The following is a 6,000-nucleotide window of genomic DNA, read 5'->3' as shown; positions in this document are numbered from 1 at the left end:
CGCAACAGTATTATACTTGGATCGGGTTGCACACCGCAACAACATTATAATTGGATCGAGTTGCACGCCGCAACAGTGATAAATGACATGGATCGGGTTGCACGCGCAACAGTGTTTTTTTTATGATTGGATAGGGTTGCGTGCCGCAACAATAAATGATAAAAGTGGTTATTGGTTGGTTATAGTTTCCTTATTCTTTCAGCCGCAAATTTTAGATTGTTCTTTATGCTTTTCTCCTGAGTTACTGTTGGTAAATGATATTCCCCCGCAGCATGCCCCCCTCCCATCCTTAATTGTATATTTTTGTTTTATTTTCCGCTGTATATGATATAACTGCACAAGTTTATTTGGTAGTTGATAACGCCCAACTATGCCTTTTAAAGGACAAAGCGGTCGCTGCAAATATAATCCGGTTTTAAGTCCGGAATCGAATCCTCAGGGAACTAACTTATCTATTACGCTCTTCGGTAATGTTATTATCAACTCAATCAATCTCTAGATGCAAGATTTTTGATCAATAAAGATTGGTTTTTTTTGTTTAACTACTTCAACTACTATTAAAAACAACAGTAAGCTAAAACAAGGAGAATTCAATCGTGAAGAGGTCTAGGGCAGTGATTTCCCCAATTGCTAGTTTAGGTCTTGACTCTTCGGTTATAATCTCGCTGTAATACTCTATGAGGATTAAGAGTTATGGGCTATCGTAATTATCTCTCGATCAACTACAATAATTTACTGGAGCATTCTCTCGAACTACTCTAGCTGACAATGGGTATGCAACTCTAAATTATCCTACCAAAGTTTTGTTATCTCTAAACCCACTTTTAAGTTCAAGTAATGAATCTCTTCAATTACCCAAAAGTGGTGTTGTTCAACAGCTATCGAACCTAATATTCTTTCTCAAGCAATATAAGGTAATTAGATACGATTAAATAAGGGCTCATTCAATTAATCACCATACAAAATGTAGTTGAACAATCATATCATAAATCTAGCTAGATTATAACAACTTGAGTCAAAACTTCAACCAACAATTGGTTCCATCAACCCTAGATAAGTGTTTAGCTACTCATAACAAAAGAAGAAAGAACTACTAAATTGTTCATAATGTAAAATTGCAAGAATTAAAAGGAAATAGAAAAACTTTAATGTTGGTTGATCTTCTCACACTTGTTCTCCCTCCAAAAGTAGTCTAAAATTAGCTTTTTTTTTCCAGTTGGGCGAGTTTCTAAAGCTTATAAGGGTTTTACAAAAGTTTTCCCGAAATTACACTTTGGTCCTCAAACTTCTAGCTGCGTGAACAGTGCACCGCGTTCGACCGCGGTGAACGCTAACTTTTCTGCCTCACTTCATTAATATGCCGCGGTTCACCGCGGTCGTGGTGGCCTTCTTGCCCAGGCCATTTATGCTTCTTTGTGTTCGAGTACTTCTCGAGTGGGTGTATTTCTTCACATTATCGCCTCAAAACAGTCCATGTTGCTTCCTCTCATATATTATTCCCTGCTAAACAAAAGAACACTATTTAGAGCATTTTGTTGGCAAATTATCTATAAAACTACAACAAAGTATGGTCATATTAAGGTGTAAATATCGACTATATAGCCTACTATCAGTAGTCTGGTCCTAGCCTTGTCACTACTTCACAGGAGTTAGGCTAGGCACTTACCAACCAACACATGGGGTCGGTTGTGCTGATACTACACTCTGCACTGTGTGCAGATCCCGGAGCAGCAGCATTCGGACCTTAGCTTGGGTGGCTGCCTTCAGTCCAGTCGGAGATTCTGAGGTAGTCCTGCAAGCGTCCGCAGGCCTTGGCGTCTCCTCCTATCCTTTAGTCGGTTTCTTTACATATTTCAGAGACAGTATTGTTATAAATCTTTCAAACTTCTATTTGTAGTATTCCTAGACAATCTATGGAATTGTGACACCAGTCTTGGGTAGTTTGTTTGTTTGGATTAGTATTAGCATCTTCTTAACTTATTATATTTTCGTCTTCCGCTTATTAGATTTTTCGTTGTTATCAATTGTTGGCTGTTAATTGTAAAAGGACTAAAAATGAGAAAAAGGCAAATATTTCAAATGGTTGGCTTGCCTAGCTTTCACTAGTAGGCCCCATCACGACTCCTGAGGGTGGAAAATTCGGATCGGGACAAGTTGGTATCAGAGCTCTAGGTTACATGGGTCTCACAATTCGTAGACAAGCTTAGATGAGTCTGAGGGATCGGTACGGAGACGTCTGTATTTATCCCCTAGAGGCTACAGAGTTAGAAAAACTTCACATCTATTCTTTCTTATCGTGCTGTTTGGTTTCTCAATGGTAATTGAATTTCTACTCTATTCTTTCACAGATGGCAAGAACACGCGCTTCCTCATCTACCGATCAGCAGCTCGAGCCCCCGGCAGCATCTCCCACGAGGGGCAGAGGCCGAGGCTGTGCTAGAGGCCGAGGTAGGGGCAGAGCTCAGTCCAGAGCAGCAGCACCAGCGTTGGAGCCTCAAGTTGACTTTGATGATGAGGTTCCGGCCTAGACCGTTCTGGTAGGCCCAGCTCAGGTCCCATAGGGGTTTATTGCTAGCCCAGTACTCCAGGATGCTTTGGACCGTCTAGTGGGCCTTATGGAGAGTGTCACCCGGGCAGGCTTGCTTCCTGTAGCACCAGCTGTCTCTCAGGCTGGAGGAGGAGCCCAAACTCTTGCTACTCGCACTCAGGAGCAGATGGCTCCCCAGTTTCAGACTCTAGCAGCTCAGCCAGTTGGATCAGTTCAGCCGGGTATGGTAGATCAGACCGGTGATGGAGCAGTTATGTCTACCGATGCTTTGTGGAGATTAGACAGGTTCACCAAGCTCTTCACTACTACTTTTAGCGGTGCATCGTCTGTGGATCCCCAGGATTATCTAGACAACTGTCATGAGGTTCTCAGGAACATGGGGATAGTGGAGACCAATGGGGTCTACTTTGCTACTTTCCGCTTGTCTAGATCCGCCAAGACTTGGTGGAGAGATTATTGTTTGGCTAGACCAGCCGGATCACCAGCTTTGACTTGGGAGCAGTTTACTCAGCTATTTCTGGAGAAGTTTCTCCCTATCACTCATAGAGAGATCTATCGGAGGCAGTTTGAGTGTCTACAGTAGGGTTCTATGACTGTTACTCAGTACAAGACCAGATTCATTGACTTGGACCGTCATGCTCTTATCATACTCCCCACAGAGAGAGAGGGTGAGGAGGTTCATTGAGGGACTTATCCAGCCTATTCGACTTCAGATGGCTAAGGAGACAGGGAATGAGATTTCTTTTCAGGAGGCGGCAAATGTGGCCAGGAGAGCTGAAATGGTTCTATCGCAGGGGGGGGGGTGGTCGGGGGTCCGACAAGAGGCCTCGTCATTCAGGCAAATTTAGTAGTGCCTTGTTTAGAGGCAGGGATTCGTATGGTAGAGGACATCCTCCTAGGCCTTTTCAGTCATCACTCCAGGTGGTCGTGGTTCTCATATGTAGTATTCTAATCAGCAGCCCTATAGTGCACCACCAGCTCCTATCAGGGCACCGCCGCTCCAGAGTTTTCGGGGTGGTCATTCAGGTCGCCAGGGTCAGTCTCAGTTTCCTCAATCGCAGCCTTCAAATGGATGTTTTGAGTGCGGTGAGTATGGTCATATCCGGAGGGCTTGTCCGAGATTAGTGGGTATTCAGTCGCAGCAGCAGGGTTTCCATGCTATGGTTCAGGCATCGAGTGTTCCACAGCCCGCTCAGCCAGCTAGAGTGGAGGTAGAGGTGCTAGAGGTGGAGGTAAAGGTATTAAAGGTGGAGGTCAGGCCGCTAGAGGTGGAGGCCAGCCAGCAGCAGGCCATCCCAAAGATGTAGTTCAAGGTGGTAGGGCCCAGCCCCGATGTTTTCCTCTACCAGCTAGGCCTGAGGCTCAGCTTCCGATGCAGTTATCACAGGTACAGTTCTAGTTTGTAACAGAGATGCTTTAGTTTTATTTGATCTAGGATCTACATACTCCTATGTGTCATCTTATTTTGCACCGTATCTGGTCATGCCTAGTGATTCTTTGAGTGCTCATGTATATGTGTCTACACCGGTGGGTTATTCTACTATGGTAGATCGAGTCCATCATTCGTGCAAGTTGTGATTAGGGGTCTTGAGACTCGTGTAGATTTGTTACTTCTAGACATGGCTGATTTTGATGTCATATTGGGGATGGACTGGTTATCACCTTACCATGCTATCTTGGACTATCATTCCAAGACTGTGACCTTAGCCTTGCCAGGTTTACCTCATTTAGAGTGGAGAGGGACTCATGGTCATTCTACCCGTAGTGTTATCTCTTATATGAAGGCTCGGCGTATGGTCGAGAAGGGTGTTTGGCCTATTTGGCATATGTTCGTGATTCTAGTGCCGAGGTTCCTTCTATTGATTCTGTGCCCGTTGTTCGTAAGTTTCCTGAGGTATTTCCTTTAGACCTGTCGGGTATGCCATTCGACAGGGATATTGACTTCTGCATTGATTTGGCTCCGGGCACTCAGCCCATTTCTATTCCGCCGTATCATATGGCCCTGCCTGAGTTGAAAGAGTTAAAGGAGCAGTTGCAAGACTTGCTTGAAAAAGGTTTCATTAGACCTAGTGTTTCGCCTTGGGGTGTGCCGGTGTTGTTTGTTAAGAATAAGGACGGATCGATAAGAATGTGTATAGATTACCGACAGTTGAACAAGGTTACAATCAAGAATAAGTATCCATTGCAGAGGATTGATGATTTATTTGATCAGCTTTAGGGTGCCAAGGTATTTTTGAAGATTGACTTGAGATCTGGCTACCATTAGTTGAGGATTAGGGCATCTGATGTCCCTAAGACATCTTTTCGCACTCAGTACGGGCATTATGAGTTCCTGGTGATGTCATTCGGGTTGACAAATGCCCTAACAGCTTTTATGGATTTGATGAACTGAGTGTTCAGGCCCTACTTGGATTTGTTTGTGATAGTCTTCATTGATAATATTTTGATCTATTCCCGCAGCCGGGAGGAGCATGAGCTGCATCTGAGAGTGGTTCTTCAGACTTTGAGGGATAGTCAGTTATATGCTAAGTTTTCGAAGTGTGAGTTCTGGTTGAGTTCAGTTGCATTCCTGGGTCATGTTGTATCAGCATAGGGTATTTAGGTTGATCCGAAGAAGATAGAGGCAGTCAAGAACTAGCCTAGACCAACATCAGCTACAGAGATCCAAAGTTTCTTAGATCTGGCAGGCTACTATTGTCGGTTCGTGGAGGGGTTTTCGTCTATTGCAACGCCGATGACCAGGTTGACCCAGAAGGGTGACTAGTTCATGTGGTCGGACGAGTGTGAGGCGAGCTTTCAGCGACTTAAGATAGCTCTGACTACGGCACCGGTGTTGGTTTTGCCCATAAGTTCAGGACCTTATACGATTTATTGTGATGCATCTTGTATTAGACTTGGTGCGGTGTTAATACAGGATGGCAATGTCATTGCCTATGCTTTGCGGACAATTGAAGATTCATGAGAAGAACTATCCATTCATGATTTGGAGTTAGCAGCCATTGTTCACATGTTGAAGATTTGGAGGCATTATCTGTATGGCGTGGCATGTGAGATGTTCACGGATCACAAGAGTCTTCAGTATTTGTTCAAGCAGAAGGAGCTAAATTTGAGGTAGAGAAGGTGGCTGGAGCTATTGAAAGACTATGATATCAACATCTTATATAATCCTGGAAAGGCCAATGTGGTAGCCGATGCTTTGAATAGGAAGTCAGCCAGTATGGGTAATCTTGCATATATTCTGGTCGGCAAGAGGCCGCTTACTTTGGATGTTCAACCTTTGGCCAATCAATTCGTGAGGTTGGATGTTTCTAAGCCCAGTCGTGTGTTAGCTTACACAGTCTCTCATTCTTCATTATTGGAGCCATCTGAGATTGGCAGTATGATGATCCTCATTTGTGTGTCCTTAGAGACACGGTGCAACACGAAGATTCTAAGCAGGTCACCTGAGGAGA

The sequence above is a fragment of the Nicotiana tabacum genome, chromosome 20 (assembly GCF_000715075.1).
Source record: "Nicotiana tabacum cultivar K326 chromosome 20, ASM71507v2, whole genome shotgun sequence".
NCBI classification, from domain to species: domain Eukaryota; kingdom Viridiplantae; phylum Streptophyta; class Magnoliopsida; order Solanales; family Solanaceae; genus Nicotiana; species Nicotiana tabacum.
The sequence above is the reverse complement of the archived record's forward strand: the minus strand, read 5'-3'. Positions refer to the sequence as shown.